The 23931-nt window shown below is 44.1% G+C and overlaps 1 pseudogene; it reads left to right on the plus strand.

The window, feature by feature from the left end:
* Nucleotides 1-442: 442 nt before the first annotated feature.
* On the plus strand, nucleotides 443-23764 carry LOC135510580 (netrin-1-like; annotated as a pseudogene).
* Nucleotides 23765-23931: the final 167 nt, after the last annotated feature.

A 23931-nucleotide genomic window follows, 5' to 3' on the forward strand; every position in this document is an offset into this window, starting at 1 on the left:
TTAACCCAGCCGTCAAATAGAAGCAATGTTCCTCCTCAACCTAACTGGGAGCTCAAAACTCTATAGTGTGTCAAAACTGTATAGTGTGTCTCACAACTGTATAGTGTCACTATACAAAACTGTATAGTGTGGTAGGTTACAGTATGTAAACTCTGCCAAAATGTAATGGTGATGCACAATTGTACCATTTCTCCCCTCAATGTATTTGATTGCTCTTGTCACCCTTCCAAGGATAGCATTTCTAAATGACTCCGAGTAACTACTTGAACACACACACACACACACACACACACCTGGGGAAACATTCTTCAAGAGAAGTCATCAATCAGTTTTATGGGGTTTCTCTGGGAAAGTTTCCTCCTCCTCTCTCAGTCACTCGCTTCTCCCTCCATCCCCCATCATCTATCCATTCTCTTTCTTTTATTTCCTGCTTTCCATCTGTGTCTGCTTTAGTTCATCTGCTACGTTAGTGCTTACTCACTATACGGCACGTGAGAGCTATCCCCTTCTAGACTATGTGGTTCAACGACTTTTTTTCCATTTGACGTTTGGAAAACGAGAACAAATATTGCGACAAGAGATTGAAGTCTACAAAAGCAATGATGAACTCCTATGTAATTGGGCCCACTTTGTCTTAATTATCTATCTGCAAATTGTCCGCCAGACTGACTCGCCCTGCACTGTAGTAGGGCACTGTGCAGATGTGAGTTGGAGTTGAGAGAAGCAGCAGGGTCTTGACGTCAGGACAGGACGCCCCCTTACTGAGGCGGGCTGCAGCGAGTTGGATCCCCACTCCATACGCACAGCACAGGGCGGCCGAATAACTGTCCACTTGTTGCGCCCCTATATTGATTAAGACCGCATGAGCCGTCACGAGTGAAGGGAGATCAAACATTGAGACGCACATGGTGAGTGTTCTCATATTAGATATTTTTATGTGTAGACTATATTTCTTTATTCGCTGTGGCTTCTTTCTCACGGAGGTTCGTAGACCTGTTTTAAATTTAGAATGGAAGGACTAGGCATTGACAAGTTGATCATTTGGACCCGGTGAGAGTGCCAAAGTTCGCGCTATAAGTACTGTATACGCAGTCACTTACTCGCCATGGGTAGGCTATAACCCATTGCAGGCTTTATGTATCCAAATGATGATTTACACTCTATTTTATTGAAGATTGATTTGATATAAACCTGTTGTCTTCATGGGAATATAGGCATATCTGAGCATACTATAGTATTATTGCTAAATAAATGAAATAATTTAGCCTGAGACCATTTTCATTAGATTATTGTTTTATGACGGTAGACTAGGGTTTATTTAATATCTTAATGTCCTAACCTAAGGTAATAATTATTCTTGTATGATTATGTTAATTAAATATTTGAAATCTAAAAAGCCTGTTGAGTTAGTTGAGAGAGTTTCATTGTCAAAACTAAGATTTTGGAAGTATTGGATTGAGAGTCATTTCAAGAGATGTCTCAATATTTTTAGGACTAGCTGATACACAGTATAAGTAATGAAGTGGATGTTTGCAATTGTATTAATACGTTCATCATCACAAGTAAATTGAGGTTATTGTCAGCACTGTTATTCTGTTTCGGGCTCCCCTTTATTTAGGTTTCATTAAATTGAATTGAATTATAATAATAATAATAATAACAATAATAATAGACTAATCATTATTATTATTATATGACTAGGGCCTATCGTATTTCCCTCTTGAAAACAGTGATATGCCATTGGGCATGTGTGTTTCTAGAGGGACAACAGCCATGATAAATAGCTTAAACTTATTTCGAGAAAATAACGAAAATTGTGATTAAGTGTGTGATCAGAAAGATAATAACACTTAACTGTGTAGAATACAATATAGCCTTACATCAGGTTATGTCTCTGCAAGATGAAGCAAATTGAGCATAATTACTGGAATGTGCAATTATAGACAATTTGGCGGCGCGCAGCAAGTGACCCTGGACGAAAACAATCGTACTACATTTGATAGACATTTGTGTTAAATGAACCAATCCAACTATTTTTCTTCAAAGGGTGTTTCATTTATTACATCCATTTTTGTAAACCGGGTGCACCTCAGAGTAAAACTCGGGTTTCAATTTATTGAATTAAGATTGGGGAACATTTATATAGCCAACAGTAGGCTATTACTCTTTTTCCTTAAATCATTTTTCTTAAATAATCTCTATTGACTAGGTTGGTTATTCAATTATCATTCAATTTATTGATATAATAACAACAATAACAATAATTATACTACTACTAATAATAGGTTTAACAATTCGTGATTTATTGGTCAAAAAAAGCTATTAAGTTCTATTTTCTAATGAGAAAAACGGTAATGTAGCTTTTTGCCTGGTAATTCAAATTCCAAACGCATATTAGTTTCTATCGAATTGTCTCCAACATGTTTCGTTTAACGAGTTCCAAGGTCAACACAGGCCCATACGCTGCATGTATCTGTAGAGATTTCACCTTCGCCTCTGTCGCCATGAAAAATGTTTCGAGGGGGATTTAATTAACAGAACACAAATAGTCTACAATATGTTCATCTATTATCTTGTCATAATCTTCGGTCAATTGAATTTATATCAAACGGGATTTTGTAGGCCTAATTCGTCTTCTGCATGCTTTAAATGGGATTTAATAGGCATGTTCTAAATCTAAGTCAATGGGTGGTCAAAATATACTATTCGAGGATTCTTATTGTCGTTTCTCTGTGGCCTGTAATTAATTGTGAATTCCACAATGACACGTCTTCCACTTAGTAAAATGGGCTTCACTTTCATTTTCATTTCGCCCGAGGTTGTTTTTGGCATTACTTGAAGATGAAATCACGAACCATGATTTCATGTCCATCTGTTTTTCAATATCGACATTGAGGCGAAACCTCCATGGGTTTGCTTAGCGCGTTGTCGACTTGTGTGATAGGTTATAAACTAGCGTGGGACGAGAACCAGAGCAATATTGAGCGAAATAGCCTCGCTTCCTTCAGGGCACATGTGTCAAACTCATTCCACAGAGGGCCGAGTGTCTGTGGGTTTCGCTCCACCCGTGTACTTGATGAATTAAAGTGACTAATTAGTAAGGAACTCCCCTCACCTGGTTGTCTAGGTCTTAATTTAAATGAAAAAAACAAAAAACCCGCAGAAACTCGACCTTCTGTAGAATTAGTTTGACACCTCTGATTTAGGGCAGGGATATCAAGCTCATTCCACGAAGGGCTTAGTGTCTGCTGTTTTGGGGGTTTTAGTTCCAATTAAGACCTTGAAAACCAGATGAGGGGAGTTCCTAATTGGTGACTTTACTTAATCAATCAAGTACAAGGGAGGAGAGAACTCACAGACACTCACTCGGCCCTCCGTGGAATGAGTTTGACATGTGCTTTAGGGCATACGTTCTCTTATTCATCCCTGAAATATGTCCAAGCTGAGTTGTCTGGCCTGTTTTAAAAAGCTTTTCCCTTTATAAATCATCTTCGTGTCGTCCCTTTTCCTTTCTGGACTTCAGGCCGAGGGGCGCCCATAGCAGGCGTTTGGCTGCGCGTTGGAGGTGCGAACCTGAGGGACAGGGCCTGCTAAAGATACGTGCAGCAGCGGCGATAATCCATTTTGTGCGTGCTGTCAGTTGCACCTCCTCACCACCCCACTAAAATTAGATTATTACACCTAAAACAGTGCTGCTGGAATCTGCTCCGTGTGGAATAACACCCTATGTTGGAGCGGACAGGAATACAGTGAGAATACATCGCATTTCTCTTCTCCTTGTCTCTATGCTGCGTTATGTTTCAGGCGGGCTAAGGACAATTGGAAATTAACAAAGGTGTTACTAGTCAGATGTGATCGCGATAACATGCTCAAGCTGGTGTCCGGTTCAGTTCCACAGTGGAAGAGTGGTAGGTTCGTGTAATTGATCGTTGTGTATTTAGAGCTCATTAATTTATAGTACAGGCCTTAGCCCAGGGTGCATATTGTTATACAGTGGGGCAAAAAAGTATTTAGACAGCCACCACTTGTGCAAGTTCTCCCACTTAAAAAGATGAGAGAGGCCTGTAATTTACATCATAGGTACACTTCAACTGTGACAGACAAAATGAGAAGAAAAAAAACCCAGAAAATCACATTGTAGGATTTTTAATGAATTTATTTGCAAATTATGGTGGTCAATAACAAAAGTTTATCTCAATACGTTGTTATATACCCTTTGTTGGCAATGACAGAGGTCAAACGTTTTTTGTAAGTCTTCACGAGGTTTTCACACACTGTTGCTGGTATTTTGTCCCATTCCTCCATGCAGATCTCCTCTAGAGCAGTGATGTTTTGGGGCTCTTGCTGGGCAACACAGACTTTCAACTCCCTCCAAAGATTTTCCATGGGGTTGAGATCTGGAGACTGGCTAGGCCACTCCAGGACATTGAAATGATTCATACGAAGCCACTCCTTCGTTGCCCGGGCGGTGTGTTTGGGATCATTGTCATGCTGAAAGACCCAGCCACGTTTCATCTTCAATGCCCTTGCAGATGGAAGGAGGTTTTCACTCAAAATCTCATGATACATGGCCCCATTCATTCTTTCCTTTCACACGGATCAGGCGTCCTGGTCCCTTTGCAGAAAAACAGCCCCAAAGAATGATGTTTCCACCCCCATGCTTCACAGTAGGTATGGTGTTCTTTGGATGCAACTCAGCATTCTTTGTCCTCCAAACACGACGAGTTGAGTTTTTACCAAAAAGTTCTATTTTGGTTTCATCTGACCATATTACATTCTCCCAATCTTCTTCTGGATCATCCAAATGCTCTCTAGCAAACTTCAGACGGGCCTGGACATGTACTGGCTTAAGCAGGGGGACACATCTGGCACTGCAGGATTTGAGTCCCTGGCGGCGTAGTGTGTTACTGATGGTAGGCTTTGTTACTTTGGTCCCAGCTCTCTGCAGGTCATTCACTAGGTCCCCCCGTGCGGTTCTGGGATTTTTGCTCACCGTTCTTGTGATCATTTTGACCCCCCGGGGGGGGGGGGGGGATCTTGCGTGGAGCCCTAGATCGAGGGAGATTATCAGTGGTCTTGTATGTCTTCCATTTCCTAATAATTGCTCCCACAGTTGATTTCTTCAAACCAAGCTGCGTACCTATTGCAGATTCAGTCTTCCCAGCTTGGTGCAGGTCTACAATTTTGTTTCTGGTGTCCTTTGACAGCTCTTTGGTCTTGGCCATAGTGGAGTTTGGAGTGTGACTGTTTGAGGTTGTGGACAGGTGTCTTTTATACTGATAACAAGTTCAAACAGGTGCCATTAATACAGGTAATGAGTGGAGGACAGAGGAGCCTCTTAAAGAAGAAGTTACAGGTCTGTGTAAGCCAGAAATCTTGCTTGTTTGTAGATGACCAAATACTTATTTTCCACCATAATTTGCAAATAAATTCACAACAAATCCTACAATGTGATTTTCTGGATTTTTTTCTTCTAATTTTGTCTGTCATAGTTGAAGTGTACCTATGAGGAAAATTTACAGGCCTCTCTCATCTTTTTAAGTGGGAGAACTTGCACAATTGGTGGCTGACTAAATACTTTTTTGCCCCACTGTATGTTCTTGAAAGAAGTCATCCACTGTGGACCAGAGTTGTTTGAACATGATTTCTATCACTTCTTAGCCTGTTCTTTTCATTTCCTCACTCCTCGTGGTATTTTAATAAGCCACATCCTTTACCCTCAGCTATTTAGCCAGTTTAATAGAAGTGCATCAGACAACCATATCAAATATTGCACAATAACGAATGAACAAAGCCTACTGTTTACAAAGCACACTGTCTCCTCTGCCTCCATCTTGCATGTTGTATTCAATGGTCGTGCTGAGGCTGTGGCTGGGCTGCGGAATAGCTGGGTAGTGCTCTACACTGCTGCCCATGACAAGGAATGTTAAAGAGTGTGAGACAGGCCAAATCCAGCTCATTTGCTCCAGATACACAGCCCCAAAAGACACAGATTTAGACCGCAGAGTGGAACGGAGGCAAGGGGAGCTGACAGATAGCAGAAGGCATCATCTTCCTTACCCACAACTGCCCATGTCCCCTCTTAATGACATCATATTCTCAATTTATTAGCCCTTATTCCTTCACCCACAGTACACCACTTAGCCCTCTCCAAATCCCCCTCCTATCCCTCTGGCCCCGTATTCCCTTTAATATGTCAATGTCTTACTCTCGTATCATTCCCTACTTTTATCACCTTCTTACACGTTTCTAACCCACCCTCTTACACCCATATAATGATATCCCTCTCTCAGTGCCCTTATGCTCTCTGTGTCTTAACCCAATTCTTTCACCCCCATTTCCACGCTCATAAGCCTCTGTTACAGCCTGGTATTCTATCACATCTCTCCCTTAGTACCCCTAGTTTATCTTCTTATTATCCAAACCCTCAAAGCACAACCTCCCCACACGTTGACAGAACATACAGCAGCAAAGTATTTTAAACAATTGGTGGAAGTGACGGGATTTTACAGAGCAGACTGTTTGAACCCAAAGCGCTACTTTGAAAACTCCTCACACCTTTGACCCTATGACAACTCATTGAACTCAAAAGTATGAAGGAACGAACGATTATACAACGTGTCTTAGAGCAGATTTCTACTGGAGGCTTACTGTGAGAAGATGAGCAGAAGACTCTCCTGTTAGCTCACTCCCACCATGTTAGACTATGCTGTAAACATGGCCCAGGTTGTCATCAAGTATTTCTCCAGGCCTTCGCCAGCCGAGCACAGCTGAGCACACTGCCCGCCCCTGCTTTTAAAGACCATGCATACTGCCTCCCTCCAGAGACATCATTGACCTTACTTAAACACTATTCACTGATGTAAGGTTTTTGAAAAGTTACATCATCAAAAGCCTTGCTGACAAATCGTTTTGATACTTTAGTATATACAGTATATGATATAAGCGTGAAATAGTATTCAATGTCAGTGATCGGTTCGTATTTACTCTGGAAAACCGTGAATTATGTGATTCTCCATGATAAGTTATTGTAATGGATATGCCTATTAATTGCCCAAATAATGGCAATACTTGATTAAATGAGGGATACAAACTATATTGAAAGGAGGGGCTTCATCGCAGGTGTGGTTCCTGAGTTAATTAAGCAATTAACATCCCATCATGCTTAGGATCATGTATAAAAGTGCTGGGCAGGCCATTATTTTGACTACCATGGCTATGCCACCATAGAATGAAAATGACCCCATCCACAGGGCAATGGTGGTCACTGAATGGTTTCATGACCATGAAAACAATACAGTTGAAGTCAGAAGTTTACATACACTTAGGTTGGAGTCAATGAAACTCGATTTTCAACCACCCCACAAATTTCTTGTTAACAAACTATAGTTTTGGCAAGTCGGTTAGGACATCTACTGTGCACGACACAAGTAATTTTTCCAACAATTGTTTACAGACAGATTATTTCACTTATAATTCACTGTATCACAATTCCAGTGGGTCAGAAGTTTACATACACCAAGTTGACTGTGCCTTTAAACAGCTTGGAAAATTCCAGAAAGTGATGTCATTGCTTTAGAAGCTTCTAATAGGCTAATTGACATCATTTGAGTCAATAGGAGGTGTAGCTGTGGATTTATTTCAAGGCCTACCGTCACACTCAGTGCCTCTTTGCTTGACATCATGGGAAAGTCAAAAGAAATCAGCCAAGATTGTAGACCTCCACAAGTCTGGTTCATCCTTGGGAGCAATTTCCAAACGCCTGAAGATACCATGTTCATCTGTACAAACAATAGTATTCAAGTGTAAACACCATGGGACCACGGAGCCATCATACTGCTCAGGAAGGAGACGCATTCTGTCTCCTAGAGATAAACGTACTTTGGTGTGAAAAGTGAATATCAATCCCAGAACAACAGCAAAGGACCTTGTGAAGATGCTGGAGGAAACAGGTACAAAAGTATCTATATCCACAGTAGAACTAGTCCTATATCGACATAACCTGAAAGGCCGCTCAGCAAGGAAGAAGCCACTGCTCCAAAACCGCCATAAAAAACCCAGACTACTGTTTGCAACTGCACATGGGGACAAGGATCATACTTTTTGGATAAGTGTCCTCTGGTCTGATGAAACAAAAATATAACTGTTTGGCCATAATGACCATTGTTATGTTTGGAGGAAAAAGGGGGAGGCTTGCAAGCCGAAGAACACCATCCCAACCGTGAAGCACAGGGGGTGGCAGCATCATGTTGTGGGGGTCCTTTGCTACAAGTGGGACTGGTGCACTTCACAAAATAGATGGCATCATGAGGATGGGAAATTATGTGGATATAATGAAGCAACATCTCAAGGCATCAGTCAGGAAGTTAAAGCTTGGTCACAAATGGGTCTTCCAAATGGACAATGACCCCAAGCAAACTTCCACAATGGTGGCAAAATGGCTTAAGGACAACAAAGTCAAGTTATTGGAGTGGCCATCACAAAGACCTGACATCAATCCTATAGAAAATTTGTGGGCAGAACTGAAAAGGTGTGTGTGAGCAAGGAGGCCTACAAACCTGACTCAGTTGCACCAGCTCTGTCAGGAGGAATGGACCAAAATTCACCCAACTTATTGTGGGAAGCTTGTGGAAGGCTACCCGAAATGTTTGACCCAAGTTAAACAATTTAAAGGTAATACTACCAAATACTAATTGAGAGTATGTAAACTTCTGACCCACTGGAAATGTGATGAAATAAATAAATAATTCTCTCTATTAATTTTCTGACATTTCACATTCTTATAATAAAGTGGTGATCCTAACTGACCGAAGACAGGGAATTTTTAGTTGGATTAAATGTCAGAAATTTTGAAAAACTGAGATTAAATGTACTTGACTAAGGTGTATGTAAACTTCCGACTTCAACTGTATAAACCATATGCAATGGCCATCTTAGTCACCAAATCTCAACTCAGTTGAACACTTATTAAAGATTCTGGAGTTGCGCTTAAGACAGCGTTTTACATCAACAAAACAACAAATTATGGATTTTGTTTTGTGGAAGAATGGTGTCTCATCCTTCCAATAGAGTTCCACTTCCAGACACTTGTAGAATCTCTACCAAAATACATTGAAGCTGTTCTGGCCCGTGGTGCCCCAACGCCCCATTAAGACACTTTATGATGGTGTTTCCTTTATTTTGTCAGTTACTTCTATGTTGTACAATATTTGGGATTTGAATGTTTTTCCTGTCTTCTTCTCGTCTTTAAAGCTCTAGTAAAGAGGAATGCCACTCATCCACTGTGTTCTTCCGACATGCTGGGTGTGTGAATTTATGGAAAGTGACCGAGAAAAAACATTGAAACAATATCTGGTGGCTGGGTTACATTCCAGGTGCCAGACTGGCGATCTGGTATCGGAGCGGAGGGGGATGAGGGGGGTAAGGGTCTGGATTTGGCCTGGGGGCACGGAGAATGGTGAGGCGCACTTTAAGGAGCACTGTGCTGAGTGCTCCTCTCTGAAAAGCTTCACTCCATCATGTTGTTTGTTATGGGGGCTATGCTTAATTAGTGGTAATGTTACCTAGAAAGACGAGTGCAAATAACGTCATGGGGAATAGCAAACAATCCCCTCGCCTCTGTATCCTAACCCCCCTTAACCCCTTACGCCCCTACCCACCAACAGCATCTTGTCTGAATTTATCAGACATTCCCCCATCACCACAACCCCTTTTTAAGAATCATTGAGAATCATGAATTCCCCTAACCCACCACCCCACCACCATCTTTAACTCCTTATACCATCTCTTCCCCTGATTATACTGTACCAGACATCCCCTCTCCCCATCTCGCCTCCCCTTTCTCCCCTCGAGCGAAACCCTCCACCCTGACGCCAATATGAAACCCGAGACCTAATTAAACAGTCGATCAATTAATGAGGCTCAGTTTTTAGCGGGCCGTTCGGGTTCCCAACGGAGCATGTTGCAACACGTGTGGAATGCTCAAGGGGTGCACACCGGACCCCAGGAATGCGTCAGAGCAGGACAGGGGCTGCAGTCGGACCACTCGTCACCTCAGCCGCCGGTCGTGGCGTTTCCAATAACGACACCCCAAAACATAGCCGCCCGACATACCTGACCAGCCCCATCCTCCACCTCCACGTCTGGTTTTTGGGGGCTCGCAGGGAATCATAACACGTTTTGGGGGGTGACTTGAGTAATAACTTCCGTTATAACCCCCCCCCCCCCGCCTGGAGCCACTTATAGTGCTGTAGTCCTAAGAGAAGCCTCAAGTTTCGGGCTGTGGTTTAATTGAGTGTGATGACTTGCCCTGGGTGGCTCCCAACCATTTTTTCTATCCTCTATCCTCTCCTATGGGGTTGGTTTATACAGCCCCACTGACAGCACTGTTAGTGTCAAACGCTTGTTAGGACATCGTCAATCATTGCGTCTTGATTGACGATGTCCTAACAAGCGTTTGACACTAATATATATATATATATATATGAGAGAGATAATGCAGTGCCAGTAGAGAGGGAATGAGTAAAAGGGGAGGAGGGAAAGAGCGAGACAGACCCACTGCATAGCAGAGATACATTTACAGAGAAATAGAGGAGGGCCTGGAGAAGAGATGGATCCGAACAATCTGTGTCTTTGTAAATTGCTTGGTGTGAAGTGTTGGGTAGGAGTCTTGTTTGCTTGCCCCCAGCCTATCCGTCTGTCTATAAAACCGCAAAGTTTGTTGTAGATCATGTTGGCAGGGAAAGTAGACGCATTGTTCGCCCATGTCTGCAGGCACAAATGAAGTAACCTTCTCTGGTATCACTATCAATTCTTGGCAGACAAATACATTTAACACATCACCAGCCGTTTTAGGAGGGAAGGGAATCTGTTCACACTAAGGACATACACAAGTCTGTGTTTGTCTTCTCACAGGAAGTGAATGTACAGGGGTTGAAGCTGAACACACATTTCTCGCGTTCTCGTCTATAAATCTTTCCCTCCATCTTCCACACTAAGCTCTATCTCTCCTTCCTTCCCCTCTCTTTGTCTTTCTTTCTCACACCCTCTCTCTCTCTCTCTCTCTCTCTCCTTCCATTTCTCTCCACACTTTGGGCTCTCCAAAACTCGGGTTCCTGCCCATGTGCGTTGAGTAGAGTGGAGTGGAGCAGAGCGACGGGAGAAGGATTTAAAAGGAGGACCATAAAGATGATGGATGCTGCCCAGCTTGTGTTTTCAGACCCAGCTGTTTTTTGTCATCCCGTACAGACCTGCTGGTTTTCTGTATGCTTTCATCCATCTCATCCACACATTCATCCACTCTTTATACGCTCTCATCCATCCACTCATCCACTCTGCATACGCCCTTTACTTTGTACACGCTTTTATCCATACACTTAAGCATGACTTATGGGCTGGGTTTCTATAAACTCTCATCCTTACACTCATCCACTCTTCATGGGCCAAGATAATAGGTTTTTAAAGGCTGTTTTTGGGTAGGGAAATAGGCCTGTTTAAAGGTTGAGGTAGATTTGGTTGGATTGTATGAGGGATATGAGGGATACGAGGGATGTTAAAATGTTCATGGTGGTGCTGCGAGCTGATGTGTTTTCAATAAAGGCACCGGTGGTCTCTCTACCTCAGACGGCCCCTCCCTTTGGCTCCAACCACAAGTCATATAAATTCATCAATATATTTTCCTTTTATGATTTCGCCCCGTCACTTTATCCCCTAAAATCGTACATTTTTGTATTTTCTCCCACAGGCTCGATGACATGATGTTCCTGCCCTTCTCCTCTCTCCCCTCCTTGGCCCTCCCTTTTCTCCTACTTCTCCTCACTTTCCTCCCTCCTTCCCTCCTTTCCCCTTCCCTCTCTCACTCCCCTCTGAGCTGGACCTCACCCCATGACCCCTGCTACCACTTGGATGGGCGTCCGCGACACTGCCTGTCGGAATTCATCAATGCCGCTCACGGTGTCCCTGTCAGTACCGCCCACTCCCTCCGAGGACCCCCCGACCAGAAAGCTGTTAACGTCAGCTCCCTCACGGACCTCCACAACCCCCACAACTTGACCTGCTGGACGGCCCAGCCCGGAGGCCTCGACGGCGGGGACTGGGTCCTCACCCTTCCCCTGGGCCGACGCTTCGAGGTCACCTACATCAGCCTGCAGTTTTGCCAGCAGGGGGAGCCGTCAGACCCCGTCTCCTTATCCGTGCTCAAGTCCATGGACCACGGGCGCACCTGGAGGCCCATGCAGCACTACTCCAGCGACTGCCCCGGGAAGTTTGGGCTCCAGGCCCAGACGGTGGCCCAGACCAGGCACCAGGAGACGGAGCCTCTGTGCTCAGACCCCCGGCCCTTGCAGAGGCACCGGGGAGGCATGTTGCTGGCCTTCTCCACCCTAGATGGAAGACCCTCCTCTCCTGACTTTGACTACAGCCCCACCCTGCAGGACTGGGTGACGGCCACGGACATACGGTTAGTGTTCCACGAGGTGACCCAGTCCCAGCAGACCAAGGTGGGGAGTTCGGAGGGGAAAAGGGGTGAGGTCGGTTGGGGGGAGGGAGCGGGTGGGGGTGTTCTGAGGTGGAGGGCAGGGTCAAAGTACGAGGCTGTGGTGGAACAGGTGAATAAGGTGAATGGGGACAACAATAAATGGGGGTTTGTGGAGAAGGAGAAAAAAAGACAGAAAAAAGAAGGAGGAACGGAGGAGGATACAACAAAGGGTCGGGGAATCGGGGAGAGGACGGACACAACGTGACCCGGAAGGAGTCAGAAGGAGACACTATGGAAATAGACATCTCCAAAAGAGGAAACGGAAACGGAAAAGGGCATGGCCGCGAGAGGGAGAGGGACCACCATTGGAGTCCGTGTCAGGAAGGCAGCATCTGTGGTTGGACAATCGACAGCAAGCAGGGGAGAATCAACAAGGGGCGGGAACTTCGGAGGAGGAGGAACAACCAGCAGAAAGTGAGAGCGAATCGGAATCTTAAGCTGGCTCCTCCCTCTCCATTGATCTCCACCCCCCCTGTCCGTCCCGCCCTGGCCCTCTCCGACCTGCAGGTGGGGGGCAGGTGTAAGTGTAACGGACATGCCTCTCGGTGTCGTCGTGATGATGCGGGCCGGGCGGTGTGTGTGTGTGAGCACCACACAGCAGGGACGGACTGCGATGTTTGTGAGGACTTCTACTACGACAGGCCCTGGCAACGAGCCACGCCCAGTCAGCCACAACCGTGCGTTTGTGAGTCACACCCCCCACTACTGTGTCTGTGTGTGCGTGTGTGTATGCATGTGTGTGCAAATTGGATCATGGATGTAAACTTTACTGGCTTTATTTAAATTAATTCACTCCCTCCCTCCCTCCCTCCAGCGTGTGAGTGTAACAGCCACTCCTCTAAGTGTCGGTTCAGCATGGAGGTGTTCCAGCAGTCGGGCCGGCGCAGCGGGGGAGTATGTCTGAAGTGTCGGCATCACACAGCGGGGCGCCACTGCCAGTACTGCCAGAACGGATACACCCGAGACCACAGCAAGCCCCCCACCCATCGCAAGACCTGCCAACGTCAGTCAGAGAGACGGAGGGAGAGTGTGTGTGTGTGTTTATGTGTGTGCGTGCGTGTGCGTGCACATTAAAGCGGTTGTGCCTGTATTAAGTCACACAGACCAGCTGTGTATCTTATCCATGCAGAGATCAGTGTGTGTCCAAGTGTGTGTGCATCTGCATCTGTTAGGATATCTGTTTCTCTTTGTGCATCTGCTAGTCTACAAGGTATGCCTATATGTGTCTGGGTTCCAGCCTCCTCCACAGTGTTTATGAGGTAGTTACATTGTGACAGAGGACAGTTATTTCTGTATGCTAGTCGACTGGATTTAGTGTGCATGTTGTTACCACTGGCTGGAATCCACCCTGACATTTGACCTTTGACTGGTCACATGTTCTAAGTGACTGTGACACTCTGGCATGCTTTTGGGGCGGTTGACCGAAGTCCTAATATAACCACTTTTAATGTAGTGAGGTCATGCACATGACACATGCAGGTGTGTGTGTGTGTGATTGAGTGTGTGTGTCGTGCAAGTGCAAGGGGGTTGCAGTTATAGTAATATTGGAGAATTGTAACTAGATTAGAATGAGATATTTTAGCCTTTTTAGTGCCAGTCCCTTTCATCTTTTTATTTTTTAAATATGTTGTTGTTGTTGTTTTAGTATATATATTTTTAATGTAAGTATATATAGTCTCTTTCAGCTCTTGCTAACTCCTTATGGAATTGTCATGTCACATTTGACTTGAGTAACAAGGAGTTGGCAAGAGAGCAGCAACAGACTAGCATTAAGGCCATAAATACACTCCCCTCCGTGTGTATGTGGACAGTGCAGCGAGCATTTCAAATGTCTACTCCAGCATTTTGGATTTGAGATCAAATGTTTTATATTGGCGACATTTTATTTTATTTGAGGGTATTTTCATACATATCAGTTTTACAGTTTAGAAATGAACAAACTTTATGTTTCTGGTTCCCCCATTTGAAGATGTCAAAAGTATTTGGACAAATTTCACTTATAGTGTATCAAAAGTGTAACATTTAGTCCCATATTCCTTTCATACAGTGACAACGTCAAGCGTGTGACTTTACAAAAGTGTTGGATTCATTCACAGCTTTGTTTTGGTTGTTTCAGATTGTCTTTTGCCCAACAGGAACTGAATGGTGAATAAAGTATTGTGTTCTTTTGGGGTCCCTTTGATTAGTAGTAAGAAAAGAAGACTCTTCTGAACTGGTCTACATTAATGTAGGTAGCATCCACAGATGATCATGCATAATCATTACAGATAATCATGAATGAATTGATGAATTGTGAATGATAAAACATTTGAAAGCTACAGAGAGACAAAGATCACAAAAATGCTAATCTCCACCGGTAATGGTGAGAGGTTAGCGTGTTTGGTTGTAGCCTCTGTAACTTTCTCACTCATCATTCATTCATTCATGATTCATTCACGGTTTTTCTTAACCTTGGCATCATCAGGATTCATTTAGAAGTGTTACGAAAAATCATATCTTATTCCAATCATTATTCACCATTCAGTTACTTTTTGGCAAAACATACTTTAATACACTCTAAGTGAATTTTGTCTAAATACTTATGACATCTTCAAATGGGGGGACTAGATAAAGTGTTTTCATTTCTAAACGATAAAGCATATGTACAGGTGAAAGCTTTGATTCATTATTGATTTCACTTATTAAATCCACTTCAATCAATGGAGATGAAGGGGAGGAGACGTGTTAAAGAAGGATTTTTAAGCCTTGAGACAATTGGGACATGGATTGTATATGTTTGCCATTCAGAGGGTGAATGGACAAAACAAAAGATTTAACTGCCTTTGAACAGGGAACAGTAGTAGGTGCCAGGCGCACTGGTTTGTATCAAGAACTGCAACGCTGCTGGGTTTTTCCCGCTCAGCAGTTTCCCGTGTGCCTTCAAGAATGGTCCAGCAGCCAAAGGACATCAAGCCAACTTGACACAACTGTGGGAAGCATTGGAGTCAACATGGGCCAACAGGCCCCAACAAATTGAGGCTGTTCTGAGGGAAGGTGTTCTGAATGTTTTGTACACTCAGTGTATTTGTAGGCCATAGATTTGTAACTTATGGAAGTTACATTAGTGCTATTTATGTGTCATAATATTATGTGATTTAATCACCAATGATAGATAAACGAACCATGTTTATTTGATCAATGTTCCGGCCAAGTCAACCTTTTTCCGAGCCTTAGTGACCTGCCCTTAGAGCTAATTACTTAAAGGTGTTTGAAGTATCTGTAAGGGTTTGTTTAAACTACATTACTGGAGGAAAAACAGACCTACTAGAGAATGCCTTCTTCTTTCTATCTGTGCCCTTTTGATGACCTCAACTCTACCTTTCTCCCTCCTTCCTTCTAAACTGCTATACCATTCATCCTTTTACATCCTATTTCCATGTTTGCTTTGTCCATGTATCATTATTTTCACTCCTATCTACCATTCCTTTTTCTGTCGTCTTTAATCTGTCTTCCCTCCATCGTTCCCTCTCTCTGTGTTTGTCGTCTCTCTCTCCCTCGCTCCTTTTCTTCTCTCTCTCTCTTTCCCTCTTGTACATTCATAGAAGCTTTATTAGGAGCAATCAAAGGATATTAATACAATGCTCTTTACTATGTGACATCAACCTTCTCTCTCCTCCTATCCCTCCATCTTCTCCTGCTCTCTCAGCGTGTCAGTGTCACCCTATGGGTGCTGTGGGGCTCTGGTGTAACCAGACATCGGGACAGTGTCTGTGTCGGGATGGCGTGATGGGACTGAGATGCAACCGCTGCGCCCCTGGTTACAAACAAGGCCACTCCCCACTCCGCCCCTGCGTCCGTAAGTCTACTTTACCTAACTACTCTGTCTGGAAACTGTCCTCCATGTTGGAGCCAAACTTCTAATGACAATAACATTCTCATGGGGATTTTCGAAAGAATGTGATTGTCCTGGAGCTTTGGAACCAAAATGGTACCCGTGTTATTACATGGTTCTCAGTTTATGTGGACTGGCCAACTAAGCCCAACTACAGAGTTTCATTGTCACTTGAGTCATACTCCTGTGCAGGGGCTGTGGCAGTCATAAAATGTCATCAGCCGGTGATTGTCAAGCAAATAACTGTCGGTCTCACGGTAATTGACCGTTAATGATCATTAACACATTTAGTATCTCCTGGCTTCCGCACATAACCACTGATAACCACCACAAGCCACTGATGCAGACCTTTGGGACATCTACATTTTAGTCTAATAAATCCATAATCCACCTTCCCAATAAATCAGTGATTTATTTTAGACAGATCTAAAGAAACATGATAGGAAGAAAATGCAGTCTATTTCAGAAGAACAGAATAGCATACTCTGAGTTGTCCTTATGTTAGGTCCTGAACTGGGCTACATTAGTTCATTTAGAAAACAAGATTTGGTTAGAAATTCCATGATATTATTTGAAATTATTTTATAGTATGAAAAATACAATTGAACAAAGCTGAATAAAATACAAAGGATATTTTTTCCAAACGATTTGAGGGAGTGCTATTCTGTGTTGAGTGGTTAACAAAGGAATAGATACTCCGATGTGCTTAATTTAGAGTTATTAATGTAACTTAAATAACTCTACAAATGTTGGGCTATATGTTTTTATTTTTAATACATTGTGAGGCTGCATGTTGTGACTCTAATGATGATTTTTAAAAAGTTGCTTGAAAGGCATGACCTCTGCTTTGTTTATTGTGCAGGCTGTACACACTTCATCAGTCTCTCATTCACAATTTGAATGAATTTCCCAGTGGGATTCCCTTTGTGTGGCAGTAATGCACCTTAAAAAAATCCATGCCAGACTTCCCGAGTGGCACAGCGGTCTAAGGCACTACATTGCAGTGTTGCGGAGTCACTACAGCCTTGGGTTCGATCCCAGGCTGTGTCATTACCGGCCGTGACCGGAAGTCCCATAGGTCGGCACACAATTGGCCTAGCGTTGTCCGGGTTAGGGGAGGGTTTGACCGAGGGAGCTTTACTTGGCTCATCGCACTCTAGCGACTCCTTGTGATGGGCCGGGCAAATATATTCCTTTTGCGGCCAGTGGCCGTTGTTCTCTTCTCCCTGAGTGCTGCATGCTCCGAAGCACCTCTCACTCACATGGCTCTCCATCACGTGATCAGGTCTTTCTCACAGGCTACAAGTGAAGACAGATACTTCCGAGATGCAAATGCGGGCGTACTTATCCAATTCCGAAGTGTATATTGAAGGTATTGGAAGAACTGTCCACATTTACTTTTCATCAGACAACAAGAGGAGTAGGCCTAACAAACAGAAAAAGCAATTACCAATGTCTATCTATTATTCCACATATTAAAAAAGCTGAGCTATTCTATACTGTGCGAGAATATTCCTAACATATTCTGGGACAGTTGTGGGATGCAATAGATCCCAAATTAATACAAAAAGTAGCATCAAAATAAGTTTTTACGCAATGAGGCTGACACAACAGATCAGAACTTTTATCTTAAAATGTAATACACTATTAGGCTATTTCTTCACATTAAAAGCGTAGCAGTGGTACACGGCAGTAGGCCGTGTGAATGTTCCATTAGCGGGAAAACACCATTATAAAAAGTGACCGCAAATGTTATTATGAATGTAATGCTTTTATTATAAAGGTGCATTTTATGGTGAAAATGAGCTTCCCCAAACTTGAAACTCACACGCTGTGTATGTATTCCAGTTAGGCTCTACACCCCTTGTAAAGCCAATTCATGTGCTTCATTTTAAAAGTTATTTGGCCACTTTAGTTGTGATACAAACCTTATCAAAACATATAGGCCTATGGGCTAGGCTACATGAGGTGTGTGACTGATTAGAAAAAGGAGCAAAAAAAGAAATGTTTCTTGTCTTATGCTGGGCATCATTCACAAGTGATAGGCTAATATTGTCACCCATCAGACTATTCTTGATTTAATCTTGTCTTTCCATATACTGAATAATATATGTGTGAAATTTATTTGGATTTTTAAATGGACCATTATCATGCACCTGGCTCAAAAATAATACATGTCATTTATGCACTTAAATAGCGAATGGAGGACGCTTTTCCCGTGGTTCATTTTCATGCCAGCCAGGTAGACTATACTCCTGTTGTAAAGAGAAGAAATGTGCTTAATATTAGGAAAGTTGAGAAATAAATACAGTAGGCCCAGCCTATGGAAAACTGATAGGATCCTCCTCTTTTTAATAGAGGCCATCAAAACCCTGTTTTCTCTCGCAATTGCATATCCTATAGAAATGTTGCGCAACATGAGCTCATGGTCTCTCATGATTTGTTTTATTAGATTTTCAATCACATTTGCATTGATGTCAGAGTGATTAGAGGGATAATAGAGTGCTGAGTAACAAGCAGTTTAGTAGGCTACTAATGACCATCAGCAGCATCAGAGCCTGGGAAAGCCTAATTACCGTGACTAAACAGTAATATGGTCACCGCAACAGCTCTAGGTCCCCTCGATTTATAAAAACAGGTTTTAAATGCTAATTTCTAGGGAATTCTGAGAAAAGGATACAGACAATCTTAGCTTACAATTGGGCAAATGTACAAGGCTAAGGGGACCTTGCAGAGGGGCATTTACTCTGGTACAGTCTAGTCAGTCTAAGGTATTTTATTTTATCAAGGCCATGGCCATTCATTCTGTACTGAATACCTGTGACTGTTAAGTGGATATATTCAATTAAACAACCGTTTTGTACTCTGACTCACACTATTATAGATCATAAGTCTATGAACTTATTGTTTATTAATGATGAAATTATGAAAAACATTAATAACATTAACCACTAGAGGGCGATTTGGTCATTTGACTGCAGGAAAGGGCTACTGACATCTAATCTGAAATCACTCAAATTCACCAGCTAGTTTTCCAGGGGTGGTGTACGGGCAGTTGCCTATAACTTTTTTTAATCTTCTTGAGTGGTGGCGCATCCATTGCTAACTTGCTGATCCTACAATGAAGACTAAGACAGTGATTGTGTAAGTAGTTCTGTAGCTAGCAAGTATTCTTGGCTTCAGAACATACAGTATCAGTTTTTCACACAGCCAAAACTACCCAGCATTAGCTAGTTAGATAAAACCTGACAAAGCTAAAAATGACTCAACTGTAAATGTAACGCTAACTAGGTACAACCAGGAGAAAGCTTATAGTTGCTCATGTTCATTCTAACATATCCACATTTATTCACATTCATACAATTTTTACTTTAAACTTACTTTGCTTTACCCGGTGTGGTGAGTAGGGATGGTAGTGTTCTCTCACCACACACTGCCACACTGCTATTAACAACTGATAGTGAGGTGGAAGTAACTCACATTCTAGCATTGAAATAGAAGTACCTCCGAATAAAAGTCCCTAAACTAATATTACGACTCGTTTTTCAAAATAAAAGTCTTGCAAAATGTATAAAAATATTACTTGTTTTGGGGGAGGGCAATTTTACCTGCTTCTAACATTGGGAGGACATGTCCCCCCTGTCCCACACCATTACTCCTGTGGGGTTTTGGTTTCCAATAGCTAACTAATCTCATTGTAAGTTGTGATGTGACTAACTCAATGACCCTTTATCTCCCCTTCTCCCCCCCTCTCTCTCTCAACCTTGTTTGTTCTTGACCTAATTGAATTAATCTAAGCCTTTATCAAATCGTAGCTCAGCACAAAACGGGCCGCCCTCGGCTATCAAATATCTGTACTCTCTCCTCTAATTTCCAACAATGTTAGTTTTACTGTTTCCACAACAGTGCTAACACAGGGAGCCCTTAAAGCCTCTATGAGCAGGCCCTATCTCTCACTGATCCGAGATCAGCTCTACTGGGATTTTCAACGCTTTATCCTCTACACTCCTGAAGGCATGGCTTTGCTTTTTTCAAATCGAGAGCGCTAATCCACGTGTGTTTCTGCATCTAATTGCGGGAGTGCCGACAACCACATACGAATTGGCCCGGGCGGCGACACTTTCTAAGCCCTAATCAGGTGACACGAGTCCGGGCTACACACCTGTTGCAAGCCCCTCAAAGCACTCCCCCCTCTCTCCCCGTCAAGAGCTCCGGACTCATAACTCTTTCGGTGAAAGGAAACCTTGTTTGTTTTTACTACTGAACCCATTCTAGAGCTATCTATAGCCTCTCTCTCTCTCTCTCTCTCTCTCTCTCTCTCTCTCTCTCTCTCTCTCTCTCTCGCGCCCCCTACAGGAAGCTAACTAGCTTTTAAAGCTCAAGCCGAGAGCCAGGGCTGTATAATTAGCAGGCTGCTGATGGGGGCTTTGAGGTGGCCACACCAGGTGTCTGGATAGATAGGCTAGGACATGTATTGAGGTCACACACACATGCACACCCAGATGTATGCATACACACACACAAATGCACTCATGCACATGCACTTATGGACACACTGGAGGGAGATTAATCACACATGCATATGCACACTTCCATTAGCATTCTCAGAACTAACTCTGAACCCCTGCATGCACACATGCACACACACACTCACATACACACGCACATGCACTCACACACACACACACACACACACACACACACACACACACACACACACACACACACACACACACACACACACACACACACACACACACACACACACACACACACACACACCCTCCACTCCCCTGCATGGCTTTGGGGGGGCCCTCCTACCCCCAGTCATCTGGGATGGGGTGTAGGGTGTCATTGACTGGCCCAGTTGTGTCAGGGGGGACGAGAGAGGCACAGGACTCAGTAAGGGCAGGGGTAATATATGGTTGGCCCCCACAGCTCCACAGCCCCACACATACACATGCACGTACACACACACACATACACACACACACACACACACACACACACACACACACACACACACACACACACACACACACACACACACACACACACACACACACACACACACACGCAAGGACACAAACTCAGTCACACACCTTTATTTAACAAGGCAAGTCAATGACGTACTACCTAGGCCAAACACGGACGACGCTGGGCCGGGGTAGGCCGTCATTGTAAATAAGAATTTAGTGACTTTAATGGGGGTCATTGGAGGGTGAAGTTAGACGGACAGACAAATAGGGGGGGGGGGGCTAGTCTTTAGCAGGTGGTGTGTTTCTGACCCCTTGAGGACCGCACACACCAACTCATCCTGACACTCATCTTCCACACTGGCATTCAACCCGCCTATCATACATATTCACATTCTCTTCCATTCCACACACACCGACACCCCCACACACACACACGCATGCACACACGCCACACGCACGCACACACGCACACACGCACACACGCACGCACAAAGGCATGCACACACACACACACACACACACACACACACACACACACACACAGCCCACATGTACCAATTATCTTTCACTTAGTATGCAAAGGCACCCCGTGTTGTAGGTGTTCAGTAAGTTTCACCCCTATGATCTACAACATGTCACCGTGTTTGTTTGTATCCATAGGAATCCAGGAGGCGCCCACAACACCTGTATACCAGCCCCAGTACAGTATAGGTGAGTGGAGTCACAAACCCATGTGGCACAATGTATTGAACTGCAACAACAGACCACAATTTCTGTGGTCCCCAAAACGAGGTCCTGGAGCTCCTCAAGCACCGACACACCTGACTGAACTCATTTAAGTACTAATGAGCAACTAGATCAGGTTTTAAGTGCTGAGCTGGATTAAAACAGAAGCCTATGTGCACCCCGAAACCTCGTCTGGACTACGGTTGGTGACTGATCACTTCACTATTTGATACATACCTTGTTTGAGTCTCAGCTACAGTAGCCTACTGGACTGGTGCCTGTCTAGCTCCCTCCAGTGGTGATAGGGAGATATTTCACTTGTTGCTGGACTCCTGAGAGGCATCTGTTAGACATGAGATACAGTGACGACAAATAGAAGCAGGAAGAGACATGTGTCGCGGTGAAATGCTTTCTCTCTAATTCAATACATTTTCTCTCTCTCTCTCTCTCTCTCTCTCTCTCTCTCTCTCCCTCTTTATCTCTCTATGCCCCCCTCGTTATCTTGCTAACCTCTCAACCTCTCAGCTGAAGAGTGTTTATCGTACTGCCTGCCATCGCAGGTTAAAGTGAGGATGAACCTGGAGACGTACTGTCTAAAGGACTATGGTAAGAACTGTAAAGCACGATGACATTGGTGGGTTAGGGTTTAGGGTGGGACTGCAGAATACAATACTGCAGAATACAATACTACCAGAGTAAGACGGAGAACAAAAATGGATTCTCTCTCTCTTTCTCTCCCTCTCTCCCTTCTTCCCTCTCCCACCACCAGTCCTGAAGCTGCAGGTCAGAGGGATGGAGCGTTCGGGCCCTTGGTGGCAGTTTTCTATCTGGATTCAGACTGTGTTCCGTACAGGGTCTTCATCCAGCGTGCGTAGGGGCCCGCAGGCCCTGTGGGTTCCCGACCGCGACCTGGGCTGTGGCTGCCCCGCCCTCCAGGTGGGCCGCACCTTCCTGCTGATTGGGGCCGAGGAGGGGGGCCGGGGCCCAGAGGAGAGACGACTGGTGGCCGATAGATCCACACTGGCCCTCCAGTGGAGGGAGCACTGGAACCCCAAACTGAGAGGGTTCAGGGGACAGGACAAGAGGGGCCGCTGCCCCACAGGTGGGGACCCCCACATGGGCCACTTGAAGCACCATCACTCAGAGTATACACCACCTCACCTAGTGGTTGAGAAAGAGACAGCGGTTGAGGTGCACCCTGAACATACAAACCCACACACACATTCACATCCACACACACCCTCAGATTCCATGAAAGACATGGAAGAGGAGGCCGAGCACTCTGTGGCGCTGGACACACACACTCACACACAGTCCTCCTCGCATCACAGATCTGAGACCCCACAGGAACAGAAACAGGAACATACTCTGTCTCCCTCCACGCCCGTTATCATATGTTCCACCCCTGTCTGAAACACAGGAGGAAGAAGAGAGCGAAAGAACAAGGGGTGAAGAGAAGAATAAATCTGGCCTAAAAGGGCCGTAATCTTCACCTGGCACAGCCAGAAGAGGACTGGCCACCTCTCAGAGCCTGGTTCCTGCCTTTCTCGGGAGTTTTTCCTTGCCACTGTGCTTCTACATCTGCATTGCTTGCTCTTTGGTGTTTTAGGCTGGGTTTCTGTATAAGCACTTTGTGACAACTGCTGATGTAAAAAGAGCTTTATAAAGTACATTTATAAAATAAATACATCTGTGGATTTAATAAAAAAGTGTCAAGAAGATGGGCTGTTCCCCTCTGCAGTTTCTCTGAGAAGAAGAGAGGGTTCGATCACTATCTTTCAGATTGTAACCACCAGGTGTCCCTTGTCCAGAAAAGGGAG

This window comes from Oncorhynchus masou, chromosome 23 (assembly GCF_036934945.1).
Source record: "Oncorhynchus masou masou isolate Uvic2021 chromosome 23, UVic_Omas_1.1, whole genome shotgun sequence".
Taxonomy (NCBI): Eukaryota; Metazoa; Chordata; class Actinopteri; order Salmoniformes; family Salmonidae; genus Oncorhynchus; species Oncorhynchus masou.